Raw genomic sequence first — 19868 nt, 5'->3', positions numbered from 1 at the left:
ATGGAAGCTGTGGATCCAGAAACAGCAACAATCCTTTCAGGATGGTTTTATGGAGGCATCAAGTAGTATTCACAGGATGTCGTCTGTGCAGTCACAGGATAAATTATACTGTCACATGCACTGTCAAACACTTGAAGTCATCAACCAGCAAGTTCAGGAAATTACGTCTGCACGAAGGGTTTGTTGTCAGGATCTGCTCAAATGTCATTATATACGTTCGAAATAGAACAAATGGGGTTGATACAGAGGGAAAAGACTTCTTCTGCAAGTCCAGAGAGCAGATTTTGAATGTAGATCTGCCACTTAGCAGCTGCAGTGCCCAGGGTAAATCATTTCCCTTCCCCGAGGGTCTGATTCCCCATTTGTAAAATGTAAGACTGACTAATGTCTAGGGTCCTTCTTACCTTAATAGTTTAGCTTATAAATCAAATATGACTTTTTTTTATCATATCCAGTTACCTATAGCAACCAGAAAAAAGAAGGGCTCGAAAAGGAAATTAAAACAATGGAAAACAAAAATAAAAATAAAGCAAAAGTCTTCTAAAAATAAGAAACGTAAGGCATTTCAAAGTCTTCTATATTCATCTGTGCTTACAAATTTGCAATCAAGTCATATGTAAAATCCGAGCAGTGGGAAGAGAAAAGTAACACCCATCAACCAGCCCACTTACTAAGCAACCAACCAAAAACTCTGAGATTGGCCAGCAGTACCAAAATGCCGTCTTACATTGACAAATGACACCTGGAGAGCTGGTAAAAGGCTCTAATCAGTTCTAACAAAGCAAAAGGGAATGGTGTGAGTTAAACTCAGCATTATTTTTCCTGCCTGCCCTCAGGTGGAACGATGACAAACTGTTCAGAGTGAAACGCTGTAAGAGGACCTGCTGTTCTGCACGGAGATTCAACACTTTCTTTTCAGTTGGCTTTTAAAAGAAACTGTTTTAAAACCCCTAAGTTACAAACCATGCTTTATCACTCTGCTTGAATGATATTTCATGTCAGAAGGACATACAAACTCTTGAAATATACTGTTTGCTTTTAAATTAAATACCTGTAGCCCAGTTTGAAGACTTCTTGAACGATCATTATTCCCACAGCATTTCTTTAACTGACAGCACATTTTCTCATCAGGTATTGAAACAGAAAATAAACTCATGACAACTGTTTGCACAACACCTCTATTTCCTAAGGCGCACTGGGTGCCAAGCAACGCTGTAGCAGTAATAGCCCAGCCTAGTCAAATCTTCACTTTCATTTAGTCTTGGCAGTGAATAAAAAAAAAAAAGAGAGAGAGAGAGAGGATCTAGGTCTGTTCTATCCTCATATTCTAAATCCAGAATACCCACCAGAGTCCCAAGAATGGAACACAATATTCTAATTGATGAACACTCACAGAACATTGCACGTAACCCCAGGCTCGTAAACCTTGAATTTGTCTCCTGATGAAACATTCCTTCAACTGTTATCATGCAGTCAACACTTCTCATCAAGGAGACCCATTCGTGATGTTAAGCAGTAGTACATACGCCTTATTGGAATCAACCAATGTTACCAAAAGCTAAGTGGTTGTTCTCAGAGCACTGTTGCTAATCATCTATGCAAAAGCTCCCTCCAATGCAGAACTCTCTTATTCTTATCCTACGAATAAGCAGTAAGTAGAAATGTAAACCAGCAGCAAGAAGAATCTAAACTCTATCAATTTTGAGCGTCATAACTGTGGGGACACAGCAGGGAAAGAGTAGAGAGGATGAAGCGCATCAGTCAAACAGCGGGAAATCTCCCAATAAATGCTCTAATTACGGAAGAAAATAGCAGTACCATCGTTAATTGTAACAAATATATAGACAATAATATACTTGCTAAGTCTGCAAGGCTAAAATGAAGCTGCATAAACATTTATCAGCCTTTTCCTATGACAGAACTAATAGTTCCATCAAACATTGCTCATGAGGTTCTGCAGACCGAATAAGCTAATGTGCAGTTCTTCACGTATAATGTTTCTGCTTTCTTCCCTCTTTTTGACTGGCTCTATTAGCCATCCTAAGTAGCTTTATCACAGGTTCTGTTATTTAGAGCGAGGGCTGAAGACTGGAAGATTTTCTGAAAAATTCAGTGACTATAAACGGAGTAACAGCTTTCAGAAGTAGGTGCAGTCTTTCCTAAGAATTCCTTCCAACAGGAAGTGTATTAACTATGAAATCACTAGGAGGTTGTGGGGTTGGAGGGAAGAGAGTGGGTATGTCTTAAAACACTTACGATGTACCAGGCATTCATACTATCCTGCAGACATAAATGATCTTACTGATGCTATACGAAACCTGGGGAGGTAGATATTACTGTCTTATTTTTCAGACTAAGAAATCGAAGATGTAGAATGGCTAAGTGGTCTCAGAAGTGGTATGTGCAGGCCTCTGTGCAAGACTCGGGCTGTGTCCCTGCTCTTGAACCCACATTTAGTCCAGGAAAAAAAGAAAAAAGAAAAAAAAACAAGCTTTCAGAGATTTTTTTGGCAGCCAATGCTGGGTACAGGTATAAGCTACCTTTTTTTACCTAACTTATTTATTTTGGATTAGTGTAGAGAATCTCTTTGATCATACTTGTCAGTTCATGACATTATATCACCATTGGTCAAGGCAGAGCTCCTTTTCTTTTCTTTTGTTTATTTTCTTATTTGCCTCCTTTAACCTATGTCTACAATGTTATCCCCTCTTGCCCTTTGGACTCTCTCTAATATACTTACTTTAAGCCCTTTCAGACACCTGACACCATATATACATTTGGCCCCGGGAAACACTGGTGTTGTTGTCTGTGTGTGAGACAGATCACAGAAGTCGTATGGAGTACGTCTCTTTCATGCACATCTATTTTGCTGTATGTAAATTTTGGTTCTTTGTTTTTGGCTTCTGCATAGTAGACCATTACAAATGCATAACTTGCTGCTTTCCACAAAGAATTCTGTACCCTTTCACTACTATTTTTACGAGGCTTTTTCTAGACATAAATAGAGGCTAATCTTTGTCAATGATTATTTCTGCATCAGAGATTGCTACGTTATTCTTTTAGATCATTAACGTAAATGCTTATATTGACAGCTTTTGTCGGGTTCAATTATCATTTTTTTCTGAGAAAAATCTCTGCTTGAAAGAGAGCATTATTTTTATCACATTTTCAGTTCGGGTTAAGTACAATTTTATTTCAGAGCATTGTATTTATAAACTGATGCAGAGTTCAATTTTCTTTTTCCCTCATTCTCTGATCCTGTTATAAAGGCTGCACTGGCCTTGAAACATACATAAGGCTCAACATTTATTTAGACACATAAACTCTGAAGAAGTCAGCCAATTCTACTCTCTCCCCCCAAAAGCAACCTGTGTCAACCTAGGGAAACAGTGAAGTTCATAGCTTTTCAGGAAAACACTGTTAGGTAGACGCCAGCAAATAGGTGTATACTTGTTATATATATGTACACACACACACACACACACACACATATGTACACACATACATATACACACAGATATATATTCTTTTCATTTCATTTTATTTTTATAAATGAGATTGCAATGTAAATATGACTTTTCACCTTGCCCTCCTCATTTAGTAATGTGTTGTGGAGGTTTGTCTACATTAACACATTCTGCATTCATAGGTCTACCTCCTTATACCCTTATTTAAATATTCCACTTTAATAGGTATTTAATCTGTTGCCAATTTTTGACTTTCACACACACGGGTGCATTAAACAACCCTGCATATGTATGTTGCTATATCCATAGGCTAGATCTCCAAAATTGGAAATTCTGGGTCAAATTCTAGTTGTAAAATGTCAAGCACTGTAACAACTGTTATTAATTATTCTTTGGTATGTACATATGTACTGATAAGAGAGAAAATTTACTTTTCTCTTTTGCATTCTAGTAATTGTGAATTCTTACAGTACTGTAATTCTAGTAGAGTATGCTTAAGCCAAAAAGTTTTCAAAAACCTTTCTGCTGAGTACCATTACGTAAAATTTATCTTACTTTCAAATGACCACAAGTGTTCATAAAACATATCTGTATAATGTCTTCATGATAAATAAATTAATTGACTTTTCAAACTGGAAGAGACTCACTCCACATTCAACAATTTACATCTGAGAAAACTGGGCCCCATTAAGTTAATAGTTCGTTAAAATAAAGTTTGACCTCTTAGTAGGGGAGTATTCAATCTGAAACAAATCTGCTTCAAATGCTTGCATGGCAAATGGGAAAGTCTTCATATTTCCTTGGTAGATATTGTCATTTAATTTTTTTACAAGGAAATTACATGCAGGTGAATATATTAAAATATGTATTCTTTAGAAACTCTAATTATTTATTTACAGATAGTTGTTTTCAACTGGTGGGATGTGGAATTGGTTTCCTTGAGATATTGCATTTGCTAATTACAACTGAGATTTCTCAGTACATTTTTCTCCCAAATATTGCCATAATTTTCTTATGTCCTTAAATTTAACTTGTGAGTTATACAAATAATCCTAAATAAAACTTAAACATGGTCTTTGAGAGAAAAGCAGTAAGATTTTATTCTATTGTGATAGAGCATGGGTTCCTTGATTAAAAAAAAATGAGTGTGTTGTTAAAGGCTAGAAACAACCAAATTAAATTTCTACTATAATTCTGCTAAATTATAAATTGAAATTGCACTTATCTATGGGTATCTTTTTCTCCTCTCTGTACTTTCTCCCTTTTCTGGGTCTCCTCGCCCCTTCAGGAACGTGAGGTTTCAGATCTTCTTGTTAGAGCAGGCAGATAGCTAGATATGAGCAGAGAAAGGGGGACAGAGGCCAAATGGCAAGACCTGGGCGAAAAAGGTGGGACATGGGCCAAATGCAGGAAACTATACAACATGTAAACAGCAGGGGGTCCTTGGGGATACAGACAAAAGCAGGAACTGGATTGATAAGAAATCACACACTTTGAGGTGACAAATGGCCTGGAGGACAACAAAGAAAGTGGAAAAAGGCAGGAATCTCCAGTGTCTGAATGTAACATTTTGTTCATTATGCCCTCATTACAATAAAGTTAGCCTTGCAGATTAGAAGTACCATCATGCATCAACACCATGACACTTCTGATCCAGACTAAAGGACAAAAGTCCCTCCTCCCTTCAGGAGGGTGGAGCTGGGATGGAAATCAGGGAATACATACGACCCTCAACCCTTCCCTCCCCAGTGAATATTTCACCCATTCATTTCTATACCCTATGTAATCAACTTGCCAAAGAAACTCAGCACAGCTGCTCACCTGAGCCTACCCACTCTCCCCTTAAGAGTGTACTATCCAGCCCTTAATAAATCCTTGCTTTAATTTCTTAGCCTCTTTGTCTCGTCTCTGAATTCTTTCTGTGACAAGACAAAAACCTAATCGGCACCATTCTCAACTCTCAAGCCTCTGAGAAAAGAGATAAGGTAGACTCAGATTCAGATGCTAGGCAGGTAGTGTTCCCCTACTCAAAGTTTGTTTTCAACGTCAAAGACAAAAAGAAACGACAAAGTTACTTAAAAGTTAGTAACACATATATTGTGAAATTTCAGGAATCAATAAAGAAATGATTTGTATTTTAGTTGTTTGCAGAAGATAACTAGTAAAATTAGCTTTTAGTATAAAAAAATAGGACACACAAGGGAAAATCAAAACGATAATTAAAATAGGCATTAAAAGTTCCCACAATGGGTCCAAAGTTCTTATTTCATTCATAAGGACAATGAAAGTTTAGATAAACGTCCAGGCAGACGTAGAGTAGTGCTATCCGTTTGTCAGAATTTTGTCGATAGAAATTGCTGCTAACTGTTTCCCCTACACTCCAGTAGAGTATGGTCAACTTATTATTTCTGGTTGTATTCACTCTTTTCTTCCCCAGAGGAAACCTTAAAGAACACTGAAGGAGATGAAGAAATAGTTCTGGTACTGCCTGCTTGATCCATATACTCGATCTGCTCCTTCAGTAAGACGTTCCTGTTCCTGTCCCGCGATCTTGCCTCGGATCTATGTTTCTCCCGGGTCTGACTCCCTGGTGCAGCATTTTCTGTCTTTGCTGTCAGCTCATTCCCGTAAAGCTGCTAATTCTGTCTGTGTTTATCCTGCCCCTTTGCTGGATCTTGCCACACTAGACCTCATACGCAATCTGGTCACTTATCCTCCCCTGCAGTCTCCTACAGTGAGCTGTAATCTTGTGCATACTCTGGACTTGCCTGCTCCAGAATCAGACAATTTGGCATCTCTTTTGTTTAAGCCAATCCCCAAGGAAGCTCAAAAGACTTCAGAGGTATTCTGGGTCTTTACAACATTGCTGGGGTGCTGATATGCAGGTGAAATACTAGAGACAGATTTCTTTCATTTCGCCAAGTGATCTATCTGATTCATGTATGAAATGAAGAGAATACACTTGAAGTAGGGTCTGCAATGATTACACATGTATATGGACAAAACTAAGCACAGAGTTTTACTTGAAGAGTTTTAGCTACTCTTAAGTAACAGGAATTATTCAAGTGTGTGTGTATGTTTATGTATATTGGTGTATATGTGTTTGTTCACTAAAGGGTACAAAATGAAACTCTAAGATGTTTGGTAAAAATGGGTCACAAATAACAATTTATCCTAACTCAGTTGAACCAAGGATTTTGTCTCCTTCCATATAACTGCTTTTCTTTAAAAGCAAAATAAAAAAAATTAAAAAACAACAACAAAAATACCACCAAAAGGACATTTGGCTTCAATGGCTCTGATTATAATAGTAATCAACGTGTCATACTGGTTCAGAACTTGAGTTTTACAATTAGAAAATCATGTTTGAACTCTAACTCACTATGTTACCACAAGAGGTACCCTAATCTATGAATCTCAGTTTCTTCATCTACAAAATGAGGATACTGCAGTACATAGCTCCAAAGACTTCATGAAGATTAAATAATGTACATGGAATACTTATTAAAATGCCTAAGTTGTTTCCTAAAATGGCTGCTATTGCTTATATTTCAACAAATTGTCAAACAACAATTTGGATACTGGATTTTTTAGTGAAAACGTCATCCTAGACTAATACTCTTGACAGAATATTTCAGTTAGAGATAGTCACATATTTCTCATTCTCTTGGTCACAAATGCAAATAATAACATGGCAGACATGGATAACCTTAGCTATTCAATTAACCCCCTGTTCAAAGGGGTCTTTCTTAATGTTTTCCTGCTTGTTTCAATATCCCATGTATCTGATCTATTGTAGTACTATTTGTAGTACTATGCTAAAAAAACAGTTTTAAAAAATCATTTCCTCTGTTATTTTCTGTCATTCTCCTCATCTTTCAAATGGGATAAAAATCAACATATATTAAAAAATACTCTATCTCCATATAGTTATGCACAGTAAATATTTCAAGAAAGTTCTGGTGAAGATTTGGCATAAGCTCAAAGGAACTAAATGAAAACAAGTGTTTACATTTCTTACAAAAGTACATTTTCTTATAAGCTGCATTACTGAAACACAGTACATGGTGTTTCTGAACAGAGCTTTATTGAAATGCAGAGTCAGTCACATATTTCTGAGGTTGAATTAATAGGGTTATTTAATTGACCCACATAGGAATCAAATAGTATATTTTAGGACCTTTTCCACTGTTTTGTGTAATACCGCCACTTATATATAATTCTAAATATGCCAGCTAACATTCTAGCTGTTTTGATAACGGAATCATTTATTATTTCTCACAGCTGCTCATTCTGCATAGCAATTTATAACTATTTCATAGTGAACGCTCATGCTATCAAAAGACAAGTTGATGACTAGCATATTACATTAGATTCGGAAAAAACAGAAAATAGTCTTCTACAAAAGTAGCACAATAAGTTAACATTAGAACACAAATAAAACTATTGTTTGGTTGTTGTTGAACTGAACTTATCAAGTCAAATGGTTGCTTGTTTTGTGTGTTCATACACCAAATTGTGTGTGTGTGTGTGTATGTGTGTGTGTGTGTGTAATCACTAAACATTTGATTTTCAGTAATAGGGATTTAAAAATATAAACAATACCTCTTTATGATAACACATGTCTCTGCCCTCTGACTGAATAAAGAGTGAGTTTGGTTTCTGGTATAGTAATTATTCAAAATTCACTGAGTGTTTATTATATCCCAGTCAATCTCATAAGCACTTTAATCTAGCAGGTTAATGCTTACTTAAAAATTTTATTTCTTTATTTAATTTTTAAAATTTTTTATGCTTAGTTTTAAATCGTGCATTCTACAAGGATTATCTAACATTATCTTTATTGTATAGATGAGGAAATAGATCCATCGTTCAAGACCATGGTTATAGAGCTGGGATCTAATCCTAGTCATTCTAACATGAATGTCCATGTTTTCAGCCACAAACAATTTACAGCTAAACATACTAGAACCTTACGGGTACTAATTTCAAAAATTTTAGGGGCATCAATTCTGCTTCACTACCAATACTTCCCTAATTAAACACGTAAACATAAAAAAAGTTATTGTTTTCAGTACAAAAGATCAAAAAGATACACTAGCAACTATTTTTATATATAGCTCTATGATTTGACTCACAGAATCATTATGACAACCCCATAAAATAATCATCATTATTATTTTGACTCTATTTCTACAAATTATGTAATGTACTCCACAGACAAGTTTACAGTTAAGACAGAACCTTTTTGAAAATACACTGAAAATGTGTATTATTGATGCAGTTGGTAGACTAATAATCCTGCAAAGTCACAGCAAAATGACATCTATCTGGAGTTGTGCTGTGAAGAGTTTTCATACCTTAGTGGCCAAACTCTCATTTATGAAGTTTAAAGTCTCCCTATGTTCATATAAAATGAGCTAAAAAGATTACAGTGCAGGTCCTTTGGTAGATGGATCACTGTTTTGATTCTTCCACGGAGTCCATCATTTTACTCAGTGGAAATTTAACTTCCCAGAAGAATCAGAACACATCAAAATGACAGCTGTTCTAGGTAGTTTTCATGGAGCCCTCAAAGCACATGACAGGTATGAATTAGAATGCATCCATTTGACCTTGAGTTTCCAGTATGCCAACAAAAATGTCTTAACTGATTTAGGGTCAAGCTAATGCACAAATGGTTTAAATATTCACAACATAGGAAGAAAATGCCCAATATTCAGAAGATCTTGGCCTTGGATTTTTAAATCATGCATCCTGTGAGCACCGATGGTGTATTGTAGGTACTGAGCAATGCCGAGTACTGTTTGAGGCACTAGTGAGGTGTGTGACTGGGATAAGATGAATCAGACAATTTTCATATTGCCTGGCTGAACTAGCCTTACACTATGAGAAATGCAAATATCTGAAATGGTTCTTAAGGCAGAAATTCTCAAAACTCTCAAGAGGGCCCAGGTGTTCAAATGGCACCCCTGCTGTGACCTATATATCTGGTTCTGATCCACTCAGCAAGTGTATATAAACAAAAAACATCACGACATGACATATTATCGATACACAGAAAAGCAGATGAGAGATGGGATGACTATTTTAATAAAGGACTTTAGGAATTGGGTAGAATAAGTTGCTAAGTTCCTCATTGGTATCATCTGTTTGTTCACTACTGATTTTGTTATTCATTAAGAGCTCCTTGAAATCCAAATAATAAAAATAGCTTGCAATGTTCTTATTTTCATGTATCATATGGTATCACTTTCTCATAGCAAATGACTTTCTGTAGAGAAAATTCTATTGCTATTTTTTAACAGCACAATCGTATTAAACATATTAAAGCTGCCATCTGGAGAATCTGAAATTTGTCAACTAGGTGAAAATGCAGATACACATTTTTTTTTTTCTGAAAAGCTGATAAAGAGACCTCATATATCATTATCAGAGAAGTGATGTCTAGGCAGCTTTCAGTTTTGGTCCTAATGTTTGTGTATATTTGTAAAGATTTTTATTTTGTGAATTCAAATAAGATAAAATGTCACTCCAGTCCCCCTGGCCTCCCCATTTAAGGCAGTGAATTAATAATATGATTCCTGTCATCAGTGCTCCATGTTAAGCACATGTTGTACAGGATTGGAGGTGGAGTGCACTTACTGTCACAGGGAACAGAAGTGGATGTCACAGAGTCCAGCACTCTGATGTCTTTCCCGGCTCTTTCCCTCCCATTTGCTCTTCCCCTACTTAAACGAAGGCATCAGCAGAGACTTCAGGGCACTGTTTCTTTGACTACAGCGAGGCAGCCATATGGAAGATGTCAATCAAACCTCTCAAACTCTAGGTTACATCTCTTTCATAAAATTCAATTTCATAAGGATGGGAGATGGAATGACAGCCTCACTTACTCTGACTGCTAAAGGCCAATCAAGAGTTGAAATGAAAGCAGAAATGTTACCAAGATCACTACCATGTACTGGCAGTCACTGTGGCAGTGGGTTATATCAGAAATTGCAAGTAGGAATACAAGAGAATACCATTTCAGATGGCTGCAGGCACATTTTAGAATTTGTCATGAGGTACGCTATTTCTGGCATGGTAAATACCATGTCTTCTGTGCCCTTCAAAATAACCATATTATTGAATTCAACACAGATATGGAGATGCTGTTCTGAAAAGAGGCAGTCATGATATTTGTTGTCCTGTTGACAGGAGGTGTCTGCGGCTGTCCATGGCTGAATGTAATAAGAGATGATATTTGCCATCAGCTTTAGGAGTTCTACCATAGACTCCATTAATGTAGCACAGATAACTGGTACAGGCTTAAAATGATAAATTTTGTCAAGCTATGAAGTATATTTCATACCTTAGACTTAAAAATTCAAAGCATTACAGGCATTCCTAAATCATATACATGGTTTCTCTGGTCAGATGCACACATATTTTATACACTACACTTACTACTCATAGCACAATTCCAAGCATTTTATACATAGGAGCTTATTTAATGAGGTAGATAATATTATTATCATCCTTTTAAAATGAGAAAATTGAGGCAGAGAGAGAGATTAATTTTCTCAAAGAACTATGACTATTGATTGGTGAGAATGATTTGTTCAGAGTCCAAACTTTGAACCACAATCATATCACCTCCCATGTGATACTAAAAATTTATATGTCCATATAGAATATATGTGTGTATTTGTGTATCACATGTATGTTGTTATACATATACAAATGCATATATACATTTTTGTCATACTTTGTTTCAAATTTTGTTTTTAATTTTTAGTTTCATGAACTCATCATACCATTTCTTTTCAGTGGGTTCATTATTAAGTTGAGGAAACCACATCAAACACCTACCTAATACAAATTTTTAAGTAATGGAGTTTTTTTTCCACATAATGTAGCTCTCAGCATGGTACCATATTCTTGCAATGCTAGGTCTTCTGTTTCCCTATGATATGCAGTTTCATTCTATTGGCAATAGGGGATAAATCAGACAATAACTCTGAAAATTAGGGTGCTAAACCTTTTTAAGTGGTTCAAATTACTTATGAGCTTTCCAAAGCAAAAAACGACTTACAAATATGAATCTTCTACTGTTGCCTTGAGCTCAGTGTCAAGCAGTAGAAGTTCAGTAAGTTCGTCATAAATAATAGGCTGCCAGACTATTCCCACATGCTTTGTTCTGATTGGTTGAACTGAATGCTGAGAGTTCTGCCTGCACGTGTTTGCTCCCATCACCTGATTTGCTTGTTTACATAGTGTCAGTTACAAACACAAACTCAAACACGGTTATGAGTTGTACTTGTAATGTGTACCAGCATACAATTTAATTTTTACATACGCAATTAACTGAGTGCAAAATATAGATTTTTTTAAAAATAAAAACTATATTTAACATTTTGGAAAGATGTAAGGCATAAGAGTGAATTTCAAAAGGATATTTATAAAAACAATGAAGAAATCTAAAAGAAATATCTTCCCAAATGATTCTATGTCTGTAAGTTCTTATTCCACTGTAAAGAAACCAACACATAAAAATCCATAGACAATAAATTATGGATTTTTGTATATAAAAAGGAAATGCCAGTTACTGATTCCACACACAAAGAAGAGTCTTTAGTCTTACATCAAAAGAAGAGCCTTTTATAGTTTGAATTAAAGTAAAGTGTCAGGTGTGTATGTTTCACTGTCTTAAAAATATTTTAGATTAATTGACCCAATGTCTAAAGGAAAGGGTGTATTCTACCCTTGTTCTGGGACACAACACATTTCTTATAACTCTGTGTATAAAGTACATAACATATCTACTGCATTACATCATAATCTAAAGCATTTAAATAATTCTCTAGAGCTTAATTCATGATACTGTTTAGGAAAGACAAATCTGGACCAATATCTCATACTATGGAGCAAAGGGATGCCAGAAGAGTAGAAACCAGAAGCACTCTTGACTTCCTTCATGAAAATGGTTTTAACTTTTTACGGTTAAAAGACAAGGAAATTCTCCCATTACTTAGATTGCCTTTTCACTTTGATAATGGTTCCCTTCACTCTGCCTTAGCTTTTTAGTTTGATGTTGTCCCATTTGTTTATTTTTGCTTTTGTTTTCCTTATCTTTGGAGTCAGGTCCACAAAAACATTGCTAAGACTAATGATAATGAGGTTACTACTCATATGTTTTCTTCTAGGAATTTTGTGGTTTCAGGTCTTATATTGAAGTGTTTAATCAATTTTGATTTAACTTTTGTTTATAGTGAAAGACAGCGGCCTAGCTTCATTCTTTTGCACATGGTTATCCAGCTTTCCCAACACCATTTATTGAACAGACTGTCCTTATTCCATTGTATGTTCTTTGCTTCTCTGTCATGAGTGAACTGACTATACATGTATGGGTTTATTTCTGGGCCTTCAATTCTGTTCCATGGATGTGTGTCTCTGGTTTTGTGCCATCATTGTGGTGCTTAAATTATGTTAGCTTGAAATCAGGCAACGCAATACCGCCCGCGTTGCTGTCTTTCTGAAGATTGTCTTGGCTATTCAAGGTCTTTTGTAGTGTCACACGAATTGTAGAATTATTTGTTCTAGTTCTGAGAAATATGCCATTGGAATTTTAATAGTGATTTCACTGAATCTGTAGATTCCCTTGGGTGGTACAAAAATTTTAACAATATGAATTCTTCTAATCCATGAGTATGGAATATCTATACCTAGCTATAGATATCTCTCTGTATATTAGGTCCATCTGGTCTAATGTGTCTTTTAAGTCCAATGTTTCCTTATTGATATCTCTCTGGATGCTATACAAGTTGATGTAAGTGGGGTACACTGAAGTTTCTTTATTCTTCAAGTATGATAACCACAGAAGAGAAAGAAATGCTTGAAAATGATGAGTAAGCAGCCCTTTCCCTTGTGTGTTGAAGATACAGTAATTAAGGCCAAGAATTGTAAATTGTGTGTGTGTATATATACACCAATACGTATTATATATACACCAATACGTATTATATATACATATACACACACACACACACAGACACTATTAGTTGGTATCTCATATAATTATCTAAACTTGCAAGACAGATATCAAAATTCCCATTTGATGGATGAATAACTGACTAATCTGAAAATTACATACCTTACTTAAAAAAAGTAAGCAGTAGAGGTACACTTGATGACTGACTTCCACACTCTCTCTCCATATGATATTACCCCAATGTGCCAAACAGTGTTTGAGAAACTTTGATCTGTGTAAGAGTCTTGTATACCTCAAAGATTTCTTCTATCTCTGTTTTAACCAGTTACATATCTTGGGAAACGATTTGCCCAAAGTAGTAAAATGTCATTGGCAAAAAGGCAAAACTTTCCATTAAACTTATTGTGTACTGTAAACTCTTGAAACACAGTCTAAAGCTTATCTATCTAATTCAACAAAGTTAGGAGAAAATATCATAGCAAGTAAAACTATGTATGTATATGTATATGTGTACATCTGTGTGTGTGTGCATGAGAGAGAGCCTTCCATTAACACCGAGAAGCCAGCTATGTCCCAGCCAGATACATAATGTTTTACCTGTTAGAGAGATCATACTCAAAAATGTTACAGAACATTTGTAAGAAATTGTTTGTCAATACAAATCTTTAAACTGTTTCTTTATATAAATTATCATTATGGGTATCATGGGTCACAGGTCACAAACCAAATTTTATGATTTAGTTTCCAAAAACTATATTACCTTAAGTAATGAAAAAAGCGTTTTGTTTCACATGTGAACAATCAAGTCGACACAATAAAAACTGCAACCAAGTCGTGAAATAATGCTGTTTCCTGCTACCTTGACTTTTTAATCCCGGGGTTTGTTGCTGTTGTTTGTTTTGCTTTTAACTTTCCCTGACTGGCTTTATTTGCTTCTCGCTGACAATCACATTTCACATTCCACTTTGAAGGGAACAATGTGAGCCCCAGACCTCAGTCCCCGGGCTCCAGCTGAGCTCGGCCACGTCCACCATTAGTCACAATCTCAACAGTTAATTTAGGAGCAGGCTTTCCTGGTGTGACATCACCAAGGTGCTGTCCTCTCCTGCCTCTTTCCCGTGCCCAGCTGTTCCAAGAGAGTGGATCACCTTGCTGGCCTGGCAAAGTCTAAACCCTCACTGTAACTATAGTTCCGGAAACGCACAGAGAATCAAACAGCATCATGGTGGGAATTAGAAAGCAGCCTGGTCAGTAAAGCACGCTCTACTAATTACTTTGCACTGATGGTTTTTCTGTAGGAAAATAATCATGGGTCTGTGGATAAAAGGCAGCAACACTGCCTGAACTCCCCTCTGTTATCTTGTTTCAAAATATGCTGACAATTTTCAGCTATCTTTTTCAATTTATCCCTTCTAAAAGTTCTAAGTTTGAATTATACTCTAAAATTGGCTCTATTTACAGTAATGATACATGCTAGAAGTCCTGCATGGAGCTCACTGAGCTACTCTGGTACACAATAGTGCTGGGGAAAACTGTAAGAAAATAATGTGTTCATATTCTAGTACATCTAAGACAATGATAATTTTTAAATTAAATTGTTCAGCGTTGCCTGTAGTTTTGGAAATACTCGTGAATGAAGTTATTTCTTGAGAATTCAAAAACATGAACCAAAAACACAGACATAAGGTAAAGTTTAACCAACATAATGAAAATTATGTAAGATATCTTTCTATTAATTTTAGCATATTTGAATTAAGTTACAAAAAGCTAATCAAACACCATAGGTTTCAATGAATTCTGGAAATGTATATGTATATATCCAGATTTATTTCTGTTTCTATTATCTCCATGTATATAACCTATGTCTATATCTATATATATAATATACATGCAATTTATATTTCCATATACTTTGTGTGTGGACCTGACTGCATGAAATAATGACATTAATGCAGTGACTTCTATCAACAAACAGACTATGCAAATTAAAAGGTGTAAATTATAACATGATATGTACCTAGACTCAATATATTAAGGGCTAGAGCAATGTTTTATTCCCTAACTATAGAGCTGGCACACAAAAGTCCAAATAGTATTGATTTTAAATATTATCCAACATTATAGAAGTTACACATTTTCAAAATAGCAACCAAAAATTAAAAACCATACTTTGATGCTGGAACTATTCAAGAATTCACCAAATGATAACTATGTGAGGTCAAATGGTAACTGTGTGATGCCATGGGTATGTTAATTAGCTTGGCTGTGGTAATCATTACACAAAGTATACTTGCATCAAAATAGCATGTTGTTCACCTTAAATGTGTTCAATTTTTTAATTTGTCAATCATACCTCAATAAAGCTGAAACTTTTTTTTTTAATTCAAAAAGTACAAAATTGATAAGGCATTCCAACCTGCTATTCAGCCTCCATTCTCACTGGAGTTCAATCTCATTCGAAGGTTCCTGAGTCATGTCAGTTTTCACATTCCACAACGTAACTGAGATTTAGTGATATAGGAGGCTTCATAGCTATTTTACAGAGCAATTTCATCGGAAGTATATGGCTGGATGGACTAACTATAGATTTTTTTCTACATTAGACTTATTTTTAATTAGAAAAGTAACATGATTGCACACACAAATCAAACTAGGATTTGGAACTATATAAAGAAAAAAGGTAATAATCTTTAATCAGTATTAAAAGTTTGATGTATATTTTCCTGCTATGGCTTATTATCACACACACTGTCCAGTTAATGTTTTAGAGCCTGACTTGAGCAGGATACCTCTCAGACTTGGCCCTGACAGAGGCCACGGTACGAGTGCACACAGAGGGTGCTGAGATACAACATCTGCATACTAGAGGCTGCGGAATTTATGATCTGAAAGGAGGGTTTACACAAGTTGCTACTAGATAAAGTCAAATGCGTTAATTTTAACATAACTCTCCAATTTCGAATCGCTTGTCATTCCACTTACCCCTGCTACACATATACATTGGTATTTTGAAAATGGAAAGCATTTTTTACTCTGTGAAGCTGGGATGCCTTGAACCCATGTGAGCTGGGGAAATGCAAGACATTAAACTTATAACTGCAAAGGCTAAGAGAAATATTGAGAGGTAGTTAGGTCCTATGCATGAGGTGACCTATTTCCCTCATTCTCTACAAAGAAGACAGATTTTAATGAGCTCCTTCTAAACATTTCTGAAATTGCAACTGATAACAGCTTCAAAATTGCCATTTTCTATTGTGTGCACTTCAGAAACAAATACACCTCACCCATTATGAAGCACTTGACAAAGCATAGGTACTTCTCAAATTTGAATTTCCTCATTGACCAAGGAATATTGCGCCTGTCTGAGGAAGGGTATGACAAAGAGTTACATGTCTGAAAAGAACCGTGGGGGCTATACAACATTCATAAAGCTGGCAGATGGTGTTGTCACCTGTTATGATAAACAAATGGAAAAACAAACAGACACTGCAGAATAGATCACATGATTTATAAACTAGGAGTAATGTTGACCTCATCTAGGCCGTTAGTTTGATAGAAAGCTAGGAATTAACCACATGATGAATTTTATTTTCTTCTTGACAAGAAATGCACTTCTGTTAAAATGTCGGAACATGACCATGTTGTGAAATGGAGGGTCTCCAGAGAGTGCCTCTTCAGTGGGCAGGTGTGAGGTAGGCACCCAGGCAGGCAGATGGGGGTTGTCTCTGCACTGCAAGGCCAGTGAAAAAATGCTACCAGTTATAGTCTATACTTTTCAGTTTTATTGTGCCAAATGTTATCTTCCAAAAATACCATGTGGTCGCTGAAGTTCCATCCTAATCTCCTGAATTCATAGCAACTGTAAAGAGAGTGAGAAGTTTCATAATTGCACAAATACAATAAATCCAATGAATTCAAAATCCACTAATAGGTATTAATAAATAGTAAACCCTTATTTCACCCATCATCTTGTGACCTGCTGTATGCATATTTAACATGTAAACACATGAAATGCAGTGATGGACCATCATAATAATTTAAATTCTGGAAGCCTTAGTATTCATATCTGTAAAATGGGTACAAACACTGCATCTCCCTCATGGGGTTTTTATGGTGTTTGAATGAGATGTTGATGACAATAAATAAAACTTATCAAGTGCTAACTATATTTCATGCACTTTATACACATTACTTAATTTAATACCTAAAACGTATGTAGGTTTTATTATTATCCCCATTTTATAGATAAGAAAATTGAAGCACTGAGTAGTTAAGTAACTTGCACAAAGTCATGGAGACCTTAAGTCAAATCCAGATAGTCTGCATCCAGAGTCCACATTCCAATCACAACATCACACTGTGTGATATCCCATCATAGCTTGTTATTAACTTAACTGGTTGCTTAGTATTCAGTCTCTTCCTTTTCTAATCCAACCTCCATATACCACCAAAATGACCTTTCTGAAATACAATCATAATCCATTATTTTTTTACTAAGTTTCACTCTGTTCTCACTAGATCTCTTCAGTCAAACTTGTTTTCATGTCTGATAATATCCGTTAGCTTCTGGCTGAAGTTCTCATTCCACTTGCCCAATAAGCTCACAAACACAGCCTAACCTTTCTCTTAGGAATCAACGATACATTTCACCTTATACCTTCACAGCTTTCCATATCCCGTGCACATTTCCTGGAAGGAATTCCCCACTCTTCACCAGGCAAGCAATACTCACTCTTCAAGATACTGGTCAAACTTCCAGTGAAGCTTGTCACAGTCTCAAGGGAGTCAAGTAGCCCTGAACTGGGCTGCCCATGTCTCAGATTAAACATGCTATGGTCACATCCCACTGTATCAGTTTTCAGATCTCTCCCCATCACTGGAGTGAGCTCTTCCAGGATGAGAATGGAATTTGATGCAGTCTTGGGTGACAAGTAACTGATACCTGGCAAATATTTGACCCTCAAAAGCATTTATTCAATGCCAATTTGTTTTCCATATGAAACTTACTTAAGTACCATATTAACACCCAATTCAATGATTCATTTCAAAAAACATTTATGTCTGGCCGGCACTGCGGTGGGTATGAACAGGTGTGAAACGCACATGGCCCTGCCCTTGAAGAAACGGCAAAGCAGCCCAGGCCCCTTCCCAGTTAATTTTGACACTTTGCACTAACACAGCTATTCACAAGGTATTAGGTGGACACAGAAGAGGGCCACTTAGCCCAGGCTGAGGAGGGAAAAAGAGAGCATAGATATTAAGGCTATTTCCTCTCAACTTGCCCATTTAAACTTCAATCACTAATAAAGTGGAATGCTTTTCACCTAACAGCTGCAGTCTGCCCACTTCGTCATAACCACGACAGTCGGGTTGTTACTAAGGTAGTTCCATCGTGGTCTGAGAGAGCCAAAGATATAACTAGTCCTGTTGAAGTGTGCACTCCCTGATCATCCCAAAATGGAAAATGGCTAGTCATCCGCAAATGTAGCGATTTGGCAAACTCCCCAATTATGCTGTCGACATAGATGTCAACAAGTTTAGTTTCCCTCACAATGAAGAGAGAGGGAGAGAAGAAAAAAAGAAGAGAACAAACAGAAATGAAACAAGACGACTGGGCCAAAGATTTATTTGGATATTTCTCATATACATAATCTTTGTAGACGACATTTGAGGCCCAAGCATTTTTGTCAGAGACCTGCACAACCAGAGCGCTGCAGCCAGTCTTTGTTATTTTCCTTCTCTGTCAGTGTTTTAGAAGCCTGACCACTTACTTACATGTTCTGTCATGGTTTCTGAAGCATGATGTTCTCTCGGTTCATCAGGGTATCACTCTCAGTGCCAGGAACCGCATCTCACACTTACCACCCTCAGCCCAATCACTGAGTACCGAGTAGAAGTAGTTACAAGTGTAAAAGTCAGAATTTCACTTTGCAAGATCCTCAGATTGCAGTAACACAAAAGGAGAATTTATAGAATTAGAATTCAGTGGGTCTCCACTACATTAAAATGTTCTCTATAATAGCTCATAAATTAGAAATTTTCTTCATGCCCTTGTTCCCTTGCAGTCTGTTTTCAAGACAAAAGCCAGTGTGATCCTCTTAAAAAATACTTAGATCATGTCACCCTCCACTCAGAATTCTCCAAGGCTTTCCATCTGGGAATAAATGCAATGGCCTAAGTCCCTCCATGACCTGGCTCGCTACTCACTTGTCTCCTCTTTGATTCCACCTACAACTCTCCCTGAACTCACTCCGCTACGAGCATGCTGGGCTCCGAGCTTCCCCAACACAGCAGATACTCTCCTGCTTCAACGCTTTCACATGTTTCGTCTTCTCTGCCTGGAAAAACCCTTCCCCAGATACCTGTATGCCTCACTCCCTTATTGCCTTCAGTTATTAACTCAAAATTCATCATCTCATTCAGGGCTTCCT

At 36.4% G+C, this 19868-nt stretch overlaps 1 protein-coding gene across 1 annotated transcript in view; it reads right to left on the bottom strand.

Moving 5' to 3' along the window:
• The window catches only part of NKAIN2 (sodium/potassium transporting ATPase interacting 2), an 865819-nt gene that overhangs the window by 448990 nt on the left and 396961 nt on the right, over positions 1-19868 (bottom strand). The gene's annotated exons all lie outside the window — the stretch shown is intronic.

This window comes from Vicugna pacos, chromosome 8 (assembly GCF_048564905.1).
Source record: "Vicugna pacos chromosome 8, VicPac4, whole genome shotgun sequence".
In the NCBI taxonomy this organism is placed as follows: domain Eukaryota; kingdom Metazoa; phylum Chordata; class Mammalia; order Artiodactyla; family Camelidae; genus Vicugna; species Vicugna pacos.
Note: the sequence above shows the minus strand (reverse complement) of the source record. Positions and strands in the feature narration are given on the sequence as shown.